This window comes from Alexandromys fortis, unplaced genomic scaffold (assembly GCF_014885135.2).
Source record: "Alexandromys fortis isolate MF-2015 unplaced genomic scaffold, M_Fortis_MF-2015_v1.1 scaffold_30, whole genome shotgun sequence".
Taxonomy (NCBI): domain Eukaryota; kingdom Metazoa; phylum Chordata; class Mammalia; order Rodentia; family Cricetidae; genus Alexandromys; species Alexandromys fortis.
In genome coordinates, this window is record NW_026067922.1 from 12,937,959 (window position 1) to 12,960,319 (window position 22,361).

Genomic DNA, 22,361 nt, shown 5'->3' on the forward strand with positions numbered 1-22,361 from the left:
TAATTGAGGGCTCCTTAGTAGACAAGGACAATCCTGGGGGCTGGAATTGTCACCCTGTCCATTCTGTAGCGCCAGCTAGTTCTGTCTCCTTTTGTTCTTGAGCTGCATAAGAATTTGGCATCATAGCCTTGGGCTTCAGCTAGTGGAGATGGTGATAGATTTATCAAAATTCAGGAGTGGGGCATTGAGTGTTGTTGAGCTGTGTGTCTGCTAAGAATTTTTATATGGATTGGGGGGGAAATTCATTTCTCAAGACTGTTTCTTGAGATACTCAGAATATGAAATACAGGAGAAATAGGAAGTTCCACAAAGGTACTTGACATAGATTCTGAGTTTTACCATGTAGAACTGTAAAGTGGTGTGTAATTTTTATTACTTTTATTTATTTAAGAGTATTACATTGGGTAGGAGATATTTGAGTTCATTTTTGAAAATTCCTACTTGGAATATCAGAGCTAAAAGATGTTACAGACTGTTTCAATAACAACAAAGATAGCCTGGGGTAGTGCCGGAGGGCTGGCCTTGGGATCTTTTCCTCCTTTTCGTATTTTGTGGACAGCATGAACCACTAGTAGGTGATGAACGTCAGAGAACCGCTCCTAACTCCAGACTTGGGAGGTATGGCAGGGGAGTGTTAGCCTGTGCAGTGAAGGAGAAAGGCTGTGTCAGGTCAGTGTGCCCTGGCTAGACAGGTAGCACAGGCCAAACGCCTCAGCTTGCCAGGCAGGACAGCGAAAGGGGAATGTTTTGTGTCTTGCTCTTAAGATCAGGAAAGAGAGACAATGGTGGAGCCTGAGCTCAAGGAAGCCGCTTCAGGCAGAGGGCAGACCTCTGATCAGAGCCACCGTCCTGGACCATGTAGGTTTGGCAAGTATCTATGTGAATGCTGGCGATTGTAGCCTGAAGGGTCAAGATGGCAAGAGTGATAGTTGGTTGGTAAAGAAGTGGTTAGTCTTGTTTATTAAGTACTGTAGGGCAGTGCTAGCATTTGGAGATGTGGTAAGTCCTACAGAGACACAGAGAGCAGGAGCCTGCTTAGTGGGTGAGAAAGACTGACAGATATTTCCAGCATGTGAATCAGAGTCAGAAGACAGCTGTGTTGGAGTTTGGACAAGGCTGCCACATCAGTGACCCCAAGGATGGGTGTGTGTGTGTTCCTCACAGAACAGTTGCGGCGTAAACACATTGATGTTATTTCTGCTCCACCTGCTGATATAAAGGCCCCTGTTCCATCTGACAGGTGTTACCACCCAGGTTGGGGCTGGCTCACACGTAAGGCAGCTGGCTTTATATGAGAGTTCCCTGCAGCCCGTGTTAAAACAGTGGTTTTCCATAGTGGTTGTGCTAATTTACATTTCCGCCCATAATATGCTAAGGTTCCCTTCCCCCACTTGGATCTCTTGTCTTTTTGATGATAGCTCTTCTTGCTGGAGTGAGGTGTTTTTGATTTACATTTCCCTGATGAGTGATGTTGAATGTTTGTAGTAAAAAAATTTAAAATGGAATAACAGTATCATCCAGCAGTTGTACAACTATGTGTGAATCCAGAGGAAATGAAATCTGTATGTTGAAGAAACATCTGCATTTCATTCCCATGATTATTGCAGCATTAGTCACAATAGCCAAGAAATGGACATTCCCCAGGTATAACTGATAAATGTAGATGGAAAATGTGTTACATATACACATGGGGATACTGTGTGTATATAATATATATATTATATATAATATATGCTGTCTACATATACACACGGGAATACTGTCTACATGTGCACACGGGAATACTGTATACACATACACATGAGATATTGTCTACATATGCACACGGGGATAATGTCTACATATACACAAAGGGATACTATCTACATATACATAGGGGTATATACTGTGTACATATGCACACGAGAATACTGTCTACATATACACAAGGGGATACTGTGTGCATATACACATGGGGATACCGTCTACATATACACATGGAGATACTCTGTACTTTTAAACATATATACACACATGTGACTATATACACACGAGAATACTGTCCAATATACAAACGGTAATACTGTCTACATATATACACGGGAGTACTGTCTACATATACACTCGGGAATACTGTCTACATAGACACTCGGGAATACTGTCTACATATACACATGGAATACTGTTTACATATACACTCGGGAATGCTGTCTACATATACACTCGGGAATGCTGTCTCCATATACACATGGAATACTGTCTACATATACACTCGGGAATAATACTGTCTACATATACACTCGGGAATACTGTCTACATAGACACTCGGGAATACTGTCTACATAGACACTCGGGAATACTGTCTCCATATACACACGGAATACTGTCTCCATATACACATGGAATACTGTCTACATAGACACTCGGGAATACTGTCTACATATACACATGGAATACTGTCTCCATATACACATGGAATACTGTCTACATAGACACTCGGGAATACTGTCTACATAGACACTCGGGAATACTGTCTACATAGACACTCGGGAATACTGTCTACATAGACACTTGGGAATACTGTCTCCATATACACATGGAATACTGTCTCCATATACACATGGAATACTGTCTACATAGACACTCGGGAATACTGTCTACATATACACATGGAATACTGTCTCCATATACACATGGAATACTGTCTACATAGACACTCGGGAATACTGTCTCCATATACACATGGAATACTGTCTCCATATACACATGGAATACTGTCTACATAGACACACAGGGATACTATTTAGCCATACAAAGAGGGAATCCATGTGGTGTGTAACAATGTGGATGGAACTAGAGGATGTTACTTTCAGTGAAATAAGCTGAGAATAGAAAGAAGAGGAGTGCTGTGTGAAGTCACTCGGATGTGGAATCTGAAAAACTCCACCTCGTAGAAGTGGGGAGTGGATAATGTTCCCACAGGCTGGGGTGGGTGTAGTGCTGAACTATGACATATACATATATAGGACATAGACATATACATAGTATGACATATACCATGATTCATAGTGAGCCCGGAGTATGCTGATGCAGAGATGGTAATCATGGGTAATGGTAAGGGACTGTGTGTGGTAATCATAGGTAACGGTAAGGGACTCTGTACCGAAGCCATAGATAATGGTAAGAGACTGTGTACGGTAACCATAGGTCATGGTAAGGGACCGCGGACGGTAACCATAGGTCATGGTAAGAGACTGTGTATGGTAACCATAGGTATTGTAAGGGACTGCGTAGTTCTGAAATCCAAAATGGCAAAGTTTTGATGTTTGCACCATAAGGAAGTGATGTTTGAGGAGGTGGACATAAGTGTAACAAAAACGAAACTGTGTCCAGTGCATGTGTGCAGTGAGCTGTCACATGACACTCCATAAATACGTATATTTGAAACGTTTTCATGTGTCAGGAAGAATAGCACCAGGGGTTCTGATCCAGTGAGCACAGGTTGGAGACAGCTCTTGTGTGATGCCATGAGAGTTCCAGATGTTCAGGGGTCCCCGCTGTCTTAGGAGAGTTCCAGACGTTCAGGGATCCCCGCTGTCTTAGGAGAGTTCCAGACGTTCAGGGGTCCCCGCTGTCTTAGGAGAGTTCCAGACGTTCAGGGGTCCCCGCTGTCTTAGGAGAGTTCCAGACGTTCAGGGGTCCCCGCTGTCTTAGGAGAGTTCCAGACGTTCAGGGGTCCCCGCTGTCTTAGGAGAGTTCCAGACGTTCAGGGGTCCCCTCTGTCTTAGGAGAGTTCCAGACGTTCAGGGGTCCCCGCTGTCTTAGGAGAGTTCCAGACGTTCAGGGGTCCCCTCTGTCTTAGGAGAGTTCCAGACGTTCAGGGGTCCCCTCTGTCTTAGGAGAGTTCCAGACGTTCAGGGGTCCCCTCTGTCTTAGGAGAGTTCCAGACGTTCAGGGGTTCCTGCTGTCTTAGGTCATTGCACAAACATTCCCTTCTGCTCCTCGTGTTGCTTTGCAAGACCTCTGTCACATGGAGATGAGTGTAGTGAGCTGGAGGGGTGGTTGGGAGCTCTAGCCAGCTGCAGCTGTTCGGTTGGTCACACCCTGGACTCATCTAGGAAACAGATAGAAATAGGCATGTTGTGTAGGCTGAAGTATACATCATTTTCCTGGCTTACCAGAGCAAAAGTTACAACTTACCGGGAGGAAGTGTTCATGCAGTAACTCAGGCTCACTCCTTCAGCAAATACTGGCCCCGTGCGAGGCTTTTGAGTTCCAGAGAGCAGAGGAAGTGTAGGCAAGGTCTGATGATAGAGTTCCTTAAAAACCACACACCGGGCCAGAGCCATGGCTCTGTATTGAAGAGCTCTTGCTTTGCTGGATTTGTTTGATTTTCAGCACCCACAGGCCGCTCCCAACTGTCTGTAACTCTGGTTCTATGGGGAATCCATCTTCCTTTTCTGGCGTGACTGAGGTACAGAGACAGGCATGCAGAGGAAACCACCCGCACACCTAAAACCAAATCAAACCAAACCCATTGCCTCTGACATTCAGGAGCCAGCCTGTGCTTGCCAGGTGGTAAGTACTTGTGCCTCAGTTTCTCTGTCATGCACAGAGCTGTTGAGTAGCAGCTGCTCTATGAATGTCTGTTTGCATAAAAACTGTCCATTGGCATAAGTAAGGTTTCCTCTGGGAAACCTTTGGTGGGCAGTGGGCTGGCTTTTCCTTGAATGACCTTGTGGATGCCAAGCCTGTTCCCATTATTTTATTTTATTTTATTTATTTTTTTTCCCTGTTCCCATTATTAAGGCAGCCAGTTCTATGTCTTGGTAGTTGTGATTGCTTCCAAAAGTTCTGGATTAATGATGTGGGAGTCTCCTCTGTGTGCTGTGATTACCATTAATGAGTAAAGAAACTGCTTTGGACCTATAACAAGGCAGAATTTAGGTAGGCAGGGAAAGCTAGACTGATTGCTGGGAGGAAGAAAGGCGGAGTCAGAGAAACACTATGGAGCCACCGCCAGAGTCAGACATGCCACGAGGCAATACACAGATTACTAGAAATAGGATAAATTAAGATGTAAGAGTTAGCCAATAAGAAGCTAGAGCTAATGGGCCAAGCAGTGATTTAATTAATACAGCTTCTGTGTGATTATTTCGGGGCTGAGCTAGCCTGGCAGCCAGGAGTAACAAGCGGCCTCCTCCTGCAGATTAGTTCCTAAGTGTCTTGAGTAAGCCTTCTCGAGAGTTGGAGGCCTCCGATTCTCATCCACTGTAGCTGGCTCGTTTTAACGACTGCTTTTTAGTGGGCAAGGTGTCAGTGCTGGGGTTTTCTCGGGCGTGGACATTTATATCTCCTGGGGGAAGGGGTCTACCGTCTGAAAGTCTAGTGTTTGACCTTTACAGACTCATTTGAAAGTCAGTCCATTTGCCTTTGTATTTACTAAAATGTTTTAAAAAGATCGAGCACATTGTCAGAACTAGTTCTGAGGAGACATACCCCAAACACCTTCTCTGTAGACTTGGTGGGCTCATGTCTGAGCTGACTCACATGTGCTAAGTGTTAAGAAGAGGGAGTGGAATTCGGGAAAAGCATTGTCAGGCCTGTTAAACAAGGGGCTCGCAGATCCTGTAGGGGTCCAGTGTGTCCCCACTGACATTAAGATTGACGTGGAGTTAAAGCATTGTCCAGGTAGATCGCAGAGGGATCTTTGACTTCAGCTGCTGAGAGTGGTCGGCAGAGGCCTCTCATTATTGCTGCAAACACTCATCTTTTGTGGATCTCCACCATGGTGACGATCCCGGTCTTGCTCTTACTGTTGACTTGGGGTTTAGTTGGAAGAATTCACTTTTAGGGCGCCCTGGCGGTCCTTAAGCTCTTCCCTTTCTTCACGTTTCTAACTCTTTTTTGTTAAGCATGAATTTGAGGCTTTTCTCCTTTGTGAAACTGTGATGGCAGAACAACTGTTTTTTGCTTTTAACTCACAAGACAAGGAGAATTCACCAACAGCTCTTTCTTGAAGGACTGTTTTCGTGACAAGCGAACTAAAAAAATCAAAGGCAGTTCCTTGAGTTTATTTAATGTTAGCACATGAAATGGTTTCATGAATGCGAGTATCAGAGACAGCAGTTTTACATGAAGATAAATCCCTCTCAAAGGCTCTGAGGCCCTACCTAAGGCTGTTCATGCGAGCCCTCTCTCAGTAGCCATCTGCTTCCCTCGTCATAGCTTCGCCCTTACTAGTTTCCACAGACTTACTCTTGCAGACACAAGTAACTGGTAGCATTGAATGCATCATCACAAAGGTGATTTGCATGCCAAACTACGTACATATGATTACATATAAATAGAGCTAATATTTGTATGTTAACAATAAACGCCAATGGTGTCCATTGTTTATACTATTACTTCCTGCCTTTGGAAATGATGGCAGCTTGGGCTGGATAGACTATCACAGATCTGTATGGAATTGGGAATGTTACCAGTGACCAGGAAGCAAGCCGTAGCTAGAACCAAAGTGAAGGCAGAGCAGTGGACTGACTAACAGAGCAAAACCAAACTTCAGCCATGAAAAGAAAGGGAGGGACATGAAGCTAGGTATTTAATATTACTCCTCTGTAAGTATTGACACATGTTCATTTCTACTTCATCTATTTCGCTGTTACTGCTCTAGTAGGGAGCTGAATTTACTTTGTGTTTTTTTTTTTTTTTTGGTCTGATATAGAAAGTCATTTCTTATTGTATAAAATATAAAACTAGCTAAATAAGAAAATTTCAAAATTATACATTATCCTTCACCCGGAGACAATTTCATTAACTTACTAAAATGTGTGTCTGTGTGTGCGTGTGCATGTGTTCCATAGCTCACACGTGGACATCACACGGTTGTCTTTCAGTTGATTGCACCTTCCCCTTTGTCCAGACATGGTCTCCCTTCTTATTTCCTCTGGGCTGTTTACTACAGGCTAAAAGCTCAAGGGCTTCTGGGTGATTAGCCTGTCTTTCCATCTCTAGGTAGGAGTGCTGGGATTACAAATGATGTCACTGTGACCAGCTTTTCATGTGGGTTCCATATATCAAACCCAGGCAAGGGTTTTCCCCTACTGTCTTGGTGTTCTTTGGTGACCTGGTTGAGGGGACTGGGGACTGGCGGTAAAGCCACCTCTTCTTTGGCCTTGACTGAGAGGAACCCTCAGGTTATACTGTCTTTTTCGGTCACTGAGCCTAGTGCCCATCTCTGCAGATATTCAACAGTTGCCTGAGTTAGGTGTACTTTTATGATGATGATATTTTAAATTTTGTAAAGATGAAACTAAATTGATTTTAAGCCTCCAAACGGTTGACAAGTCTATCAGCATTAAAAAGAAAAGAGAATCAGTTACATAGAAACGGTTCTTAATGTTTTGCCGCGTTAGGGTTTCTATTGCTCAGAAAAGACACCATGACCGTGGAAACCCTTCTAAAGGAAAACGTTGGGACTGGCTTACAGTTTCAGAGGTTTAGTCCATTTTTCTCATGGCAGCATACCGGCAGACATGGTGCTAGAGAGGGCGCTGAGAGTTCTCCATCTTGATTCGCAGGCCACTGAGGTAAAGACCCTTCACTAGGCCTACCTTGCACATACATGACTTGAAAACCCACCTCCACATTGACATACTTCCTCCAACAAGGCCACCCCTCCCAGTAGTGCCACTCCCCGTGGGCAAAGCATCCAAACCCATGAGTCGGTGGGGGCCATGCCTACTCAAACCGCCACACGTCATTATGCTTGCACTGTTCATAGTGTTGTTCATAAGGCTCATTATGAACAGATTATTCGTTCCAGATTATTCGGTGTTGAAGATAAACGCTCAGTGCGAATGCTTTCTTGTGTGGCTTACCTCTTAAAGATATTTGTGTGACAACTTCTTTCCCACGATGTAGCCTCTTTCTGGAGCTACAGTGTTGTAAAAGGAGGAGCGGGCTGCTTCCCCACCACCCGGCTAGTTTATACCCGAAATAACCACACCAAATTGTATTAATTAAATTGTTGCCTGGCCCATTATCTCCAGCCCCTTATTGGCTAACTCTCGCATATTGATCTAACCTATTTCTAATAATCTGTATTGCCACTTGGCATGAGTCTAACCAGCATCCATCTCGGAGAGGAGAGCATGGCGTCTGCCACACTGCCTTCTTCCTCCCAGAATTCTGTTCTCTCTACCAAGCCTATCTAAGGACTGCCCTATCAAAAGCCAAGGCAGTTTTTTTTTTTTTTATTCAACCAATGAAAGCAACACATAGAAAGAAGACCCTCCTACACCACTACGGGATTAATGTAGAGTCTTTCCTTTTCCCTTCTCTCTGGTCTTATTTGCGTGTTCTTCTCATGAATGTGTCTGGTGCATATCTTGGTCGTGGATTATGAACCCGATATGATTCTAGATTTATTTTAGGTTTCATTTCTTAAATTTACCTGAATATAAGTGATCAGTAAGTGTCTTGTCTTAGCATTAACTTCCTTGTTAAATTAATAATCAACTTTGGGATCTCATTTTTCTCTTTGAGAGACAGTGGGTTTGAGTGTATGTGAGTCAGAGACTTGGGGGCAAGTCCCTTAATAGTGTTCAAAGATGTAGAAGGCGCAGTTGTAGTGGGACCTGGAGATGATGGCAAGTTTGGGGCTAGAGTCCTAGGAGTGTTGTTTCTGGACAGTTTAGAATAAGTTAGAGAAACAGACGTGGTTCCCACCCTCAGCCTCATTCATAAAACCCTGAAGAAGCCCAGACAGAGTGATATGCAGTGACTGGTGCCACAGAGTGACCCCCAAGACCCTTGTCCCCCTAAGTTGCTTTACCTCACCCACTGCATGACAAGTGAGTACCTGTGGGGTTCCTCAGAGAAGGACCACAGCTTCTGTAGAAAGCCAAAGGAAGAGCCTTCTGCAGGTTGGGAGTAGAGCGAAAACCCAGGAGATGAAGCCACTTCTCATGGCCAGTGAGGCGGCAGAAGTGCCCAGAGGGGCCAGAAGCAAGACATGGAAGAAAGATTTAAGAGGAACTTGGGTCCTAGGGAACAGTGGGTTCTTGGAAACAAGCAGAGCTTCCGGTGAGGGGTTAGGGAGACATGGTGGACAGAAGGTTTAGAAGGTAATGGTGCCGGAGGACTCTGAGCAGGGATTATCATGCTGACACCTGTGTGTTGTACTGGACTGTAATATTATTTTTATTACTCTTTAGATTGCGAGGAGAGGCACTTTCCATTGCCTTTTGAGTCCCCAGCCCTTGAGTAGCTGGTGTTGGCTTGGTGGTGAGTAACTGGCAGCAGTAGTCATCATTAATAATAAAGGCTTTTAACAGTGACAGTTAAAATAGTTCCCGATCAATCAAAGGATCCCAGTCAAACAAGGTGACACACACCCCGAATATTTCCTCTGATCCGTGTTTTACTGTGTTTCTTTTTATTAGCAAGGAGTGATAAAGAGGCCAGAGTATGACTGAGTAATGGCTAATATGTACATTTTAATAGTAGGGTACACTTTCTAATTAAAAAGTAATAGCAAGGAGGAGGAATTATTGTTGGGTTAAACATAGCGAAGCTCTGTTCAGATAGTTTATCCTGTAAAGAGTAAGTAAGTATCGATGGACAGCGACACTCCCTTTGTCCACATAAAACTGGAGAAGTCTGTAAGGTCCTGTTGAGCCGCTGGCCTCACTCAGACGCTGGCTCTCTGACCCTCCAGTCCTCTGCTCAGGATCCATGCTCGGGGTCCTTGTCATCCTTAGCTTCTATTCAGTTTTATAGTTTGTGGAGTTCTGGACATTCTGTTTCTCCTGTCTTTGCCTGGTGGCAGGTGAAGCTGTGCCTGTGTCGGTATGGACAACATCGCCCACTTAGATCCTGATAGGCGGGTGATCGTGACAGCCCTGGCCAACATCAGCTTGATTCAATCTTCTAATTCCAGAATGAGCACTCCAATGAGTTTCTTTCTCTTTTCTGACCCTACTGTAAATTAATCACAGTTAGGTCGCATTTTACTTGCTTGTATGTGGCTGCGATGGAACTCCAGAGCCAAGTCAACTGATAGAAGAAAATGTTTATCTGGGCCTATGGTTTCAGAGGCCAGAGTCCGTGATGGTGGAGAGAAGGCTTGCAGCAGGAGCAGGAAACAGAGGAGCCCTTGGGATGGAGTTGTAAACTCTCAAAGCCTGCCTCCAGGGACACATTTCCGCCAGCAATGCCACACCTCCTACACCTCCCAAACAGCACCAACAGTTGGGGGGACCAGCTATTCAAACACCTTAGACTGTGGAGGACATTGCTCATCTAAACTACCTCACGTGGAAATGGGGATAGTGGGCTGAGCTGATCCTTGTTTGGTTTGGACTCAGCTTAAAATTACGGCTTACTTGCTCTATGACTATGAAAAAATGCTTGTGTCCCCCCGCCCCCCACATTTCCTCATTTTTAAATCAGTAATCATTTCACAGGCTACCAGGGTATTACCTGGGCTAGTGGAGCCTATACGCTGCCTCAATGTTGTCACCGCTCAATACGTGATAGTTACCACTTGTCACCTAGACTGCAGGCAAAACAGTTGAAGTGTGTGATGTGATTTCCACAGAGGGGTGCCTACCACTCCCGGGCCTCTGCTGGTTTCTTACATTGTAGGTTTCCTCTGTGTGCCTCTGTAATGGTGCCTTGCAGCTCTTGTTCCAGATGATGTAGTAGTCACCCAGATGTCTGATGGACCCATCCAGGGTTGCAGCTGGTGAATGGCACTACTCAAGTAGGCCTTGGATCTGATGACCCTTGTGCCCATTGGTTTCCAACACACACTCAAAACACACTAACAGACCTTCTGACACGAACTGAAGTCTGTAATGGGATGTTTGAGAGTTCATGCATTGGAAGGTAATAAGAGGCCTCACCAAAGAGTTCTTTATTTTATGAGTGCTTGCCTGCATGTTTATCTGTGCACCACATGTGTGCCTGGTGCCTGCTGGGCAAGAATCCCCGGAACTAGAGTTACATCTCTGGAACTGAAACTGTCATGTGGATGCTGGGAATTGAACCCACATCTTCTGGAAGAGTAGCCAGGGCTCTTGACTGCTGACCTGTTTCTCTAGCCCCCCTTCCCCTCTTAAAGAATTATGTGTTGGCTTTATGAGTTGAGAGCAGAACCTGTTTGTCTGCCTGCACTAAGTCTTTGAAAGTTTCTCCCAAAAGAAAAACAACGACCATTAAAATCATATATGCCAAACCGGGAGTAGATCGGAGCACACACAGGTAATGTTAGCTGAGGATGGATCTGCAGCATCAGGCAGCCTATACAACACAGTGAGATCCCATCTCAATAACAATAACAAAATTAAATCATATGCTTCCCAGCCAACCTAAAGGTGGTACTTTTTCCAATATTAACTTCTTCCTCTTCTTCCCCCCATCTCCAACTCAGTGTAGGGAGGTGTACTAGGGATTCAGTCGTTCAACCCAGGGTCTCAGTTATACCACACCGCTAAGCTATAGTCACAGGTTTTTTTTGGTTTTGATTTTATGATACGATCTCAATACATTGTCCAGGATGGTTGTGAAGTTATCTTTCTCCCTCTTAGCCTCCTGTGTAGTTGGGGACCTCAACTCACTCCCTGTCCCCCTCCTTGTTCTATCTCTGGAATCTTTCTTTGTGCTTGGATTCTAGTTCTGCCATCCATAAAGTATCCTTTTTACCCAAGCCTTTTTTTTTTTTTTTTTTTGGGGAGACTTTCCCCAAGTGTAGTTTTCAGGATGATCTGTGTAGTAGATTTCCCAACAACCACCAGGGAGCTTAGGTCACGTAGGAAGGCTTCCTGACATTAAGGTCTGAAGTGTCAGTTCCCATCAACCGTGTGACATGCCAGTGGATGTCCCTTTAGATCAATTCCAGGTCTTGGCTGCTGCCAAGAAGAGCGCTAACCATCCCAGCCACGCTGGCCCGACTGGCAGAGTTAAGAGCAAACGAAATGTTGCTGTTTTCTCCACTAAGTCTTAGGGTAATTTTTATGTGATCAGAGTTCTCGTTTTCACAGTCTCATACTTTGAAACCATTTATTCCAGTTTAATTTATAGATGGTATAATATTCACAGCTTATAGGCAAGGTTTGATCAATAAGCGAGGTAGAGCAGAGAGAGCAAAGTATACACTGTTAGATGACAAGAGATGGCCATAGTTTGCTTATAATTTAAATATCACAGGAAGCCATTGCTTTTTAAATAATCTACTTACTTTAGAGTGATTGTAAGTTTATAGAAAGCTGTGTAGAGAAGGCAGTGAATTCTCATAGACCCACATTTGGTCTTCCTGGTGTTAACACGTTACATCAGTCTCTTATCATAGGTAGTGAGCCAACACTGATGCCCTTTTAAACTAAACTCTGCCATTTGCTTGCATGTTGCTAGGTGCCGTAACGTAATAGCATTGATCTCATTGCTTCAATAATAGAAATGTATGTTTAATTTCTTCCTGACTTTCAGATGGTGCTTGCTTTTTTTTTTTTTTTTTGAAACCGCTTGGCCTTTCCCAAGTGTGTCGTCACTGGGCGTACAGGTTTGTTGCTCTCTTCCCCTGTCTTTGAGATAGGATGATGTAAACCAAGCTGGTCTCAAGTTTGCTATGTTGTAGATGATCTCAACCTACTGAGACTCCTGCTCCTGGGTGCTGGGGTTACATAGATGCAGCCGAACACTGAGTTTATACTGCATTGGACATTGAACCCAGGGCTTTGTGCATGCTCGGTAAGCATGCTGCCATCCAATTCACACCCGTGGGTTCTTCATATAAGGACTAGAAGGAGTCCAGACAGACCCGGGGCCTGCCTCATGAGCTCATCTAGACCCAATTACCTTCCAAGTGCCATCACACCGGAAGCTGGGCTTCAGCACTTGTCTTTCAGAGGGACACAAACCTTATGTGTAAGGCTCTTTGAAGGTCTCCATATTACACAGGAGTGCAATTGCATATTACATTGTAGTGATATTTTGTTTGTGTTTTAACAAATATGTTTGCCTGAAGATCAGAGTGCAGAGCTAAGCCGCTAGAGACCAGGGATTGGTCTCTTTAATCCCAGCACTCGGGAGACAGAGGCAGATGGATCTCTGTTAGTTTAAGGCCACCCTAGGCTATATGAGATTGAATCTGTCTAAAAGAGAAACAGCTCACACAAAGGGGATCCCAACACTTGGAATCCTATGGCTTTAATCCCAGCACTAGGGAGGTAGAGACAGTGATATGGCTGGGCAGAGAGAGGAATATAAGGCAGGAGACAGAAGCTCAGATGCAGTCTGAGGTTTGGCGGAGATGGGTCCAGTCTGAAGCAGTAGTCAGAGGATGCAGTCTGAGGACAGGATTGCCCCTTAGGTCTGAGCATTGTAGAGGTCAAAGGTCTTTTTAGTGTCTGGCTGAACTGCTTCTCTGATCTTTCAGCTTTCACCCCCTAATATCTGACTCCGGGTTTTTATTAAGAACAGTTAGAATTCGTGCTTCAGGTCATGTTTCCTTAGGCACCGTCATGCTGTGGCATTTCCTCAAGCTTCTGTTGTTTTGACAAACATGACAACATTTTATAGACTGTCCCTCACGTGGTGTTTGTCTAAAGTTTTCCCTCATGATTACTCTGGACTTCTGGGTGTCTGGGGAAAAGACCACAGAGATGGTGTCTCTTTGATGTGTCCTGTGGGTTTATTCTGTGCTGCTACCCCCTGCTAACATGGGCTTTGATCACCTGACTGAGGAAATCTGTCAGATTTCTGCCCTGGGAAGTTGTTCTTTATTACTCCAATGTTGCACTCATTAGAAGCCAGTCTGGGTGGCCCAGGTACAGGTTCAACTGCGGGCCGTCCACGTCTCTGGTCCACTTGTATATTCTGCTTTATTTCATTTTGTTTTGTTGCTTTATTTTTTTGAGACGTGTCGCATGGCCTTGGATTCCAGATCCTCCTGCTTCCAGCTCTTCGGTAGTTAATATCTTTTTATAAAAATTGTGTTGGTGGAGGCTGGATAGATGAGTCAGACTAAAAGCACCCATTGCAGAGGGACCTGGATTCCATCGCCAGCACCCACATGGTGGCTCACACCCATTTGCAATTCTATCTTGGGGATCCTACATCACTCCTGGTCTCTGTCGACACTGCATGCATGTGGTACACATACATACATACATACATACATACATACATACAGGCAGGTAAAAACGTAAAATAATTATTTTGTTATTGGGGCTGGAGAGATAGATACGTGGTTAAGAGCACTCACTGTTCTTGGCTGAGGACCCTCTTTCTGGTCCCTTCATAGCTTACAAGTGCCTGTAACTCCAGTTTCAGGAGATCCACTGCCTTCTTCTGGCCCTTGTGGGCATTGGCACACATGGCACACACACACACACAGCCACATGTATACACATGAATAAAATATTTGTGTGTGTGTGTGTGTGTGTGGATGGTAAGAGTGGAATTGGGGTAGTAGTTGCAGTGTGGATGTGGCAGTCTAAGGCTAGGTGAGGACAGTGCATGACTCTGAGGTGATCTTACTAGAACTATGCTTGGAAGTAGAACTGATGTGACTTCCTGATGGATTGGACCTGGGAAAACGCACCATCAAGGCTGCTCTTTACATCCTAGTTCTCAGCCTAAGCCCCTGGGCTAGTGATGGAGCGTGCTGGGGGAGGAGTGCCTCGGGAGCATGGGAAGGAGTCCGCGTGAAAGCATCACCTTTGGCTGTTTCTAAGTTTCAGGTGTGTTTTACCCTTTGAAGATGGGACTCTGAGGTCAGGGTGTACGGCAGGACTCAAGATTGAATTTAAGGGTTACACATTTTATCCTCAAATGATTCCATTGTGCTTTCAGAGAAAGAACTTGGCTTCATAGGATAATTTTTGCTAATTTGATCAGAATCACGAGAAAGACTATAATCTAATAACTTATTTTTCCCCTTCTGAGGATAATACAAATAAAACTAAGAAAAAATGTGGGTGACTTTGGGTCAGCATCAGTGGCCTGCCTGACTGCAAGTCCAGCTAACAGAACCAGCTGAGCCGAGGGGATTTAGAGCCTGGTGGGGAATTTGACTTTTTATCCAAGGGAATGTGTGCACACACTCCTCTGAGTCTGAAAGATGGCAAGTGTGGTGGTTTGGAAGAAATGGCCCCCAAAGGGAGTGGCACTATTGGGAGGTGTGGACTGATCCTCTGAACTATAAGCCACACCAGTTAATTGTTTTCCTTTATAAGCGTTGCCATGGTTATGGGGGTCTCATCACAGCCATAGAAACTCTAACTAAAACAGTGAGTATACTGTATTATCACATTTTCTCCCAGAGGGATAGCTGTGTAAGAAGTGGGAGGCCTCTGAGTAAGCAATGCTTTGATGTTACTTGCCTGGGGAGAAGTGGTCTCCTGCCCCTCTTCCTGCTTCCCCATGCTCCTTCCTGCTCTCCCTTTTTCTGACCCCTGGGGACCACTAGCTGTCTGTCTTGATGCCTCACATCTTGGTGGTGAAGACTGGCTTCATAATTGGAATTAGGGAACTTCTCAAATGCTATGCAAAACTGTAGTCAGCGACAACTTTAATCTGCCATAGAAGCTGACCTGTCCCTGTTTTAGAATTTTGAGTTAGTATTGGAAGCATTCACACCCTTTCCCTCCCCTTCCCAGTGCTCCATACGCTGTAGGTGCTGATGTGCCCTCCCCTTTCTAGGGAGGGGATTTTAAAGTGCAGGTTTGTAGGAGCATAGATGCAACCACATTGTGGCTTTAGAGGGTAATGGAAGCTTCTCCCACACTTAGGCTTAAGGTAAACCTTAGGTTTCCATCTAACCCTGTGACTCTAGAGACAAGTGGCTTCGGAAATGGTGTTGCCATTTCCTTGTTTTCCTTCATGGTCTTGGTCACAAACGTGCACATATCCAGTTCAGAAGGGAGACTATACTCATGGTGGTGTGGTTGATCCTCAGAACCTCCCTGCTCACAAAAGCTTCTGAAATGTGCCTTTATACAGCTTATTTCCTTGACGCTTAGCCAGAGCTTCTGGGAATTCAACTATTGTAGGTACCTGCTCTTGCCAGGGTCTGGGAACCCCACAGTTTTGTCTGCGCTTTATGTTGCAAACTAAAGCTAGGCGAGGAACAGACCACCCAAGAGACTTGTTTTATTTTTTTTATTATTATTTTTTGAGACAGGGCTACTATGTATTTTTGATCGTCATGGAACTAGCTACGTTGACCAGGTTGGCCTTGAACTCACAGATCCGCCTGCTTCTGCCTCCCTAGAGCTAGGATTAAGGGCGTGCTCCACTGTGCCCATTTTGGAAAAGACTTGTTGATATCTAATGTTGCAGCCTAAGGCAGAGTAGGGTGGATGGGTAGATGGACAGAACACAGGAGAGAACCTTCCCAGGGTCTATGTCACTTGCTGGAAAAGGGTGGGGCTTCTAATTTTTCCAGTCACAGCCTTCATGATCACACCTTTCTACCAGTCCCAAACCCTGGATATGCATCAAACACAAGTTGTCTTGACCTGGGTAAGTAGAGCCACCCCGACAGGCTCCTGAGGTTCCTTATGGCTAAAGTCAGACTCCCCCAGAGCCGGTGTGAGCATTTGGAGCAACTGTGACCAGAGCGAAGCCTCCTGAGGCAGAAGTCAGGATGCAGTGGTTTTGCAGCTGGAGTAGACCCTCAAGTCTTCTGCAAAGTGTTCAAAGCAGCTCGTTGGCCATGACAGTCTGGCCAGTTGTTCACCAAGTAGCTGGTTTGATTGGCAGCTCTTCTCGAGTCGGCTAAGCACAAGGGAAGAGTGACAGCTATCTGTCATGTCAAAGAACTCATCCTTGTCTTTGATCATTTAAGAGGGGGAAACCTCACAGGGTGTGGACAGTAAAGGCCCAGCATTCTCAGCAGTACTTAATACCCTGGGAGGGTACCCCCATCTGCCTGCCCAGTCAAGGTGACCTTCAGAACTAGGAAATTAATGTGCTGTTCCCTCACCGATTATTCCACCAAGGCCTCTTACGCGTCAAGTTCTCGTTTACATTTAGGGCTTGTTTTTATTGTTGAGATTTCAGATTCCACAAGCACGGATAGTAAGTAGTTCCTGCCTGCATCCTATGAAATGATGATGTTACTATGCCAGAGGCTGCTCAGTCAGACAGCTGGAGCAAAGATTTGTGCTTACGGCCCTGTACGTGTCCTGAGATGGCTACTTTAGACCCTAGTCAGCCCCCATGATGTCATGGCTGGCGTTTATGGCCGTTCCTACTGTATACATGGCATTGTGTGTGGCTCCCAGCAGGGGCTTCTCTGAGAAGGATCGCATTTTTCTTAGAATCTTCATCAAAGTAAAGCGTTTGCAAATTTGACCATCTTAGCTTTCATTAGTGCAAATTTCCCACCATGCATCTCAAAACTGAGCTAGTTTCCCACGGTTGATCACTGACTGCTACCTTTGACTGCTTAGTTATGATGCTCATTCTCAGCCGCGCAGGGAGGTTCGCTCTTCACCTTGGAGTTGTTGTTAACTCCTTGATGGTGTGAGTCGGTAGTCTGGGATCCAGCTGGGTTTCCATCTGTGGCTTTCACCCCAGCTCTGGAACAGGCAAGTCTGGTGGGTACAGAGGTTTGGCAGCTCTCATACCTTTTGCCTTCATGGTGCACCTTTCTTGGGAGCCTCTGTGTTGCTCACCCCAGATGAGAGGCTATGTCGATTGCTTGCCTGTCAGTTTGCCACGCGTGGCTGTGTAATCTGGAAGACAAATGCTTGTGACTTATGTATGACTGTTGAGCTCACCCTTAATGTAGCTTTAAACAACAATAAGAAGATCATTTACATTGGCAGATATTCCCCCCCCCCCCATATACACACCCAGCTTAGGAACAGTGTGTTACTCTGCATAAGAAAAAAGAAGATGTGAGCTTACAAATGTTTAATAACATATATTTGCTCACTAATGCTGTGCCAAGAATAGCTGCTAGGGCATACAGTACACAAAAGGAAAAAATTCCCACTCTCAGCCGGTGGAGCTCTGTGAGTTCAAGACCAGTCTGGTCTACGTGGCGAGAGGCCAACCAGAGCTACACAGTGAGACCCTGTCTCAAAAAAACCAAAACAAAATTAAAAAATCCCACCCTAATGAGTATGTATTACAGTGACAATTTTAGTGATGTACTCTAAGATCATGGACAGTGTGGCATTAAGAGGCAAACTAACCAGTTTCAACTTTGGCAGGAGCGATGTCTGCAAAATTTAAAATTAACAAAGAAAAGGAAATTAAAAATTCTTACATAGATCAGTGTGAATTATTTGTTAAGATGTATTATGTATTTAGTGGCCAAGGATCCTAAAGGCAAAAGTGTCTTGAATCTGAGTCACCATTAAGTGCTGATAGGCGAGGCTGGGGAGATGGCTCATTGGGTAAGAGAGTATATTACTCTTGCAGAAGACCCGAGTTCAGTTCCCAGCGTCTACTTGTGACATCACACAACCACCAGTAACTCTAGCTCTGCAGCAGTGGTTCTCACCCTATGGGATGAGACCCCCCCCTTGGGGGGAGGGTCAAACGACCCTCTTACAGGGGTTACATATCAGCTATCCCTCAAATCAGATATTTTCATTACTGTTCATAATAGTAGCAAAATTACAATTATTTTTGGTTTCTATGAAGTGATCAGAGAATATACACAGAAACTTGTTGGTTAATCAGCCCCTGGCTGGCCTCCCTCCCTCCCTCCCTCCCTCCCTCCCTCCCTCCCTCCCTCCCTCCCTTACTCACTCTTTCTTTCTTTCTTTCTTTCTTTCTTTCTTTCTTTCTTTCTTTCTTTCTTTCTTTCTCTCTCTCTCTCTCTCTCCTGCGTTTCCTTTCTTTCCCTCCCTTCCTCCCCCCTTCTCTCTTAAAAGTGTTTGAATATTCTACCTGCATGTATGTTTGTGCACCATGACCATGCCTGGTGCCTGAGGAAGAATGTGGGTACTAGGAATCGAACCCAGGTCCTCTAGAAGAGCAGCCAGTGCTCTTAGCTGCTGAGCCATCTGCTTTAGCATGGTTTATTGGCTGTCTCTGTCTTGCACCCCCTATGCTCCTCTCATGCTTTGCCCATTCTGGGAGAGCAGGTTGTTCACCCAGCAAAGCCAGTGTTTGGTGAATGCAGGATTAGGATGGGTATTTGACATACATTTGCGAGGTAGGAAATAGTCCCGAAGGCATGACAAACAGACCTCTGCCCCTTGAGTTCTGAAAATAGCCACCCACCTACCATAAGACCGAGCAGTTGTCATGGCCCATTTTGTCTTCTGCTCTCTTTCCGGCTGGTCAGCTTTGCGATGCAGGGACAACCATGTTGAGGCATGTAGTGTGTCTGCTGTGCCTGTATGGAGGAACTTGCCATATGCTGACAAGCTGCGTCTTTTTGCTTCCCATACTTTTCAGCTTTGTATTTCTGAAGCTTCTAAAGGCAGCAGCTGATTGATTGAGTTTTATGACCACGAGAACCACAGGAGGGATCTATATGTACTGTTGTGTTCTTAAGAGCTCAGTTAACTGTGATGTTCACTGTGAACCTTTCTGAGGCCTGAACCCTCCCACTTCTCTCAGTAAATTCCCTGTGGAGCAGGGAGAAAGGAGGGGAGGCTGGTATGGTGGAGTAGTAAGCTAGAGTGGGTTGTAGGTGCAGCAGAGGACGTGGCTGTGTTCAGGTTGAATTTGGTGTACAGCAGTGATCTGTAGACTGTTCCTATAGCCTACTCTGACGGCTCCTAAGGCGGCTTCCCTTGTGCAGGTTAAGACCCCTTGTTTTGCAGGAGACCTGGATTTGACTTATAACCATCGGTAACTCCAGTTCCAGTGTTGTCTTATGACCTCTGCAGGCACCAGGCATGCATGGGGTGTGCAGACTTGCATGCAAGAATACTCATCCACATAAAATAAAACGACTAAATCTAAATATTTAAAAATTGTGTTTATTGGTGTTTCTGTGGGTATTGTATGCATTTTGTGAGGGCAGGCTTGTGGGGGCCTGGGTACCACAGTGTGCACATAGAAGCCAGGGAATGACTTTGTGGGGCAAATTCCCCCAGCCCTGGGACTTCACCGCCATGCCTGGATTTTCATGCGGCTACTGGGAATCTTCATCATCGCAGCTTAAAAAAGAAAGAACTCTGCTGTCTGAAAGGGAAAGTTTATTATATATTTCCTGGTAGTCTAATGTATCTTCATTAATTTAAAATCAGGTTTTTTCTTTTTTATAAAAGCCTATTGACATTTATTGACTGGATTTAAATTTAATGATTAATGAGGGAAAAATTAATATCTTCATGGTACTGGATCTCCCTGTCTGGGAAGTGTGCCTTTTTGCATATCCATGCATTAAAAAAATCTTCCTATAGCATTTAAAATTTTGTGTATGTAGGTTTGTATATTTATTTTTAAGATTATGTGTACTTGCTGTTTCTTGTTGCCATTAGCCGTGGGATTTTGAGTTTAGATCATATTTTCCCTATTGTCTGTTATCACACGAAAGCTCGTGGTTTCTGTCCTGAAGTTGAGTGAGATTAGTGACTTGTATAAGTGCACATTGTTGGTTCCTAACAGATGCCAGCGCCCCTTTGCTGACTGTTTTGCCCTCTTCCTGTGTTGCTCTGTAACTGATATTCTACCAAACTCTATAGTAAACATCCAAAGACAATTACAAGTTAACCAGAATGAGTTATCTTAATGTTGTCAGGGTGACATTTTATAAAAGCTTCATTGAGTAGTTAATTATTTTCTGTTACTTCCTGTTCCCTCTGCTCATTTGTAGGTGTTTGAAATTGTTGGATGTGGTGTGCTGATTCTGAGTCTGTGTGGAGCTCCCCCCCCACCTCCTAATAAGTATCTATGATAGGATTGTTTCTTTTAGCAACATGGAAAGCTAGAGATGCTAAAGCCAGTTTGACATTGATTTTTTTTTACTATTCCTTGGTAATTTCATACGTTTACATAATGTATTCAGATCAAGAAATTTGAAAGCCAGTCTGATCTTGATTTTTTTTATTATTCTTTTAGAAATATTCTTTTATTATTTCCTTTCGTTGTTCTAGAGTTATAGGTGGTTGTGAGAGCCACCTGATATGTCTTCTGGGATCTGAACTCAGGTCCTCTAGATCAAAAAGCACTGTTAATTGCTGAGCCTTCTCTCTAGCTCTATTCTTTCATTTACTTAGAACTTAAAAAAATCTTTTAAATGACTTTTAATGTTTACCTGCTGTCAAAGAAGTAATAAATTACTAACCAACATTTTATATTTTTAAAACACTTAGTATAGAGTTTTATTTTGACTTTAAGAAAACTATATATTGGTATTTTACAGTTTAGAAATTGTGGGTCAGGTGTGGTGGTGCACACCTTTAATCCCAGTTCTTAGGAGGCAGAGGCAGATGGATCTCTGTTGTTCAAGGCCAGCCTGATCTACATAGAGTTTTTCAGGACAGCCAGGACTACACAGAGAAACCTTGTCTCAAAAAACAAAACAAAAGAAGAAATTGTTACAACAAAATCCAGAAAGACCCACCTTTCCTTAGTAGGCTAGTATCTACATGAATTTGACAAAGCCAAGGGCTTTGGAAATGGTATTCTCCAAATGGCATTTGCTCACCAACCTATGGTGGAAAACCACATTGTGGTTTTCATGTTTCTCAGAAATTTACCCCTGGGAAGATGCTGAGGCTTAATTTGTAACCTTTCAGAAGAGAACAGTGTCATTTCCTCAACAAGAAAGCCTTAATGTTTCCTCAGCACCTGCGTGGAGAAAAACCAGATGTGTGCACATTTGCGCCCTTGGTGTTGTGGACTCAAGAGGAGCACTTGTCTTATCCAGGAAAATGTCTCAGTAGTAGCTCTGGAGCTGGGTGTCTGTCACTCAGAGGAGCCGGGGTCCTGACAGTGAGACTCTCCACTGGCGGCAGCGTCATGGCCTCACTCAGGTCTTGTTTGTGAGGTTAGCGAGAAGTGAGAATGGTCACCACACAGTCCTGCTCTCGAGAAGCTTGCCTGTCAGCCGAAGGGGACTCTGGGAGAAGCACTACAGAGTGTGTGCAGAGGTGGGTTTAAAGACGCACGGGACATGAGGTCGAAGGGCAGGAGCTAAGGGAGAAGGCGATGCTGGAGGTTTGCAGCAGAGAGGCAGGGGGATACCTACAAGCAACCTCCCAGGGTGAACGTGTATTGCATGGAGACAACAGCAGGAGTAGACTGCCCCCCCCCCCACACACACACATGGTTTCTCTTTTTTGCCCTGGCTGTCTTGGAACTTGCTTTGACTTACAGAGATCTACCTACCTCTGCCTCCCCAGTACTGGGATTAAAGGTGTACAACACCATCGCCTGGCTAGCTTTTTCTTTTCTTT

At 44.6% G+C, this 22,361-nt stretch overlaps 1 protein-coding gene across 3 annotated transcripts in view; it reads left to right on the top strand.

The window, feature by feature from the left end:
- Nucleotides 1-22,361, top strand: part of Mboat2 (membrane bound O-acyltransferase domain containing 2) — a 123,991-nt gene that overhangs the window by 9,634 nt on the left and 91,996 nt on the right. Inside the window, exon 1 of one of the 3 annotated variants that reach the window (XM_050141986.1) lies at nt 739-858. The exons of the other annotated variants lie outside the window; for them this stretch is intronic. The gene's annotated coding sequence lies outside the window, so the exon portion shown is untranslated. Of the gene's footprint in view, nt 1-738; nt 859-22,361 lie in introns of those variants that run through there. 3 annotated transcript variants of the gene reach the window in all.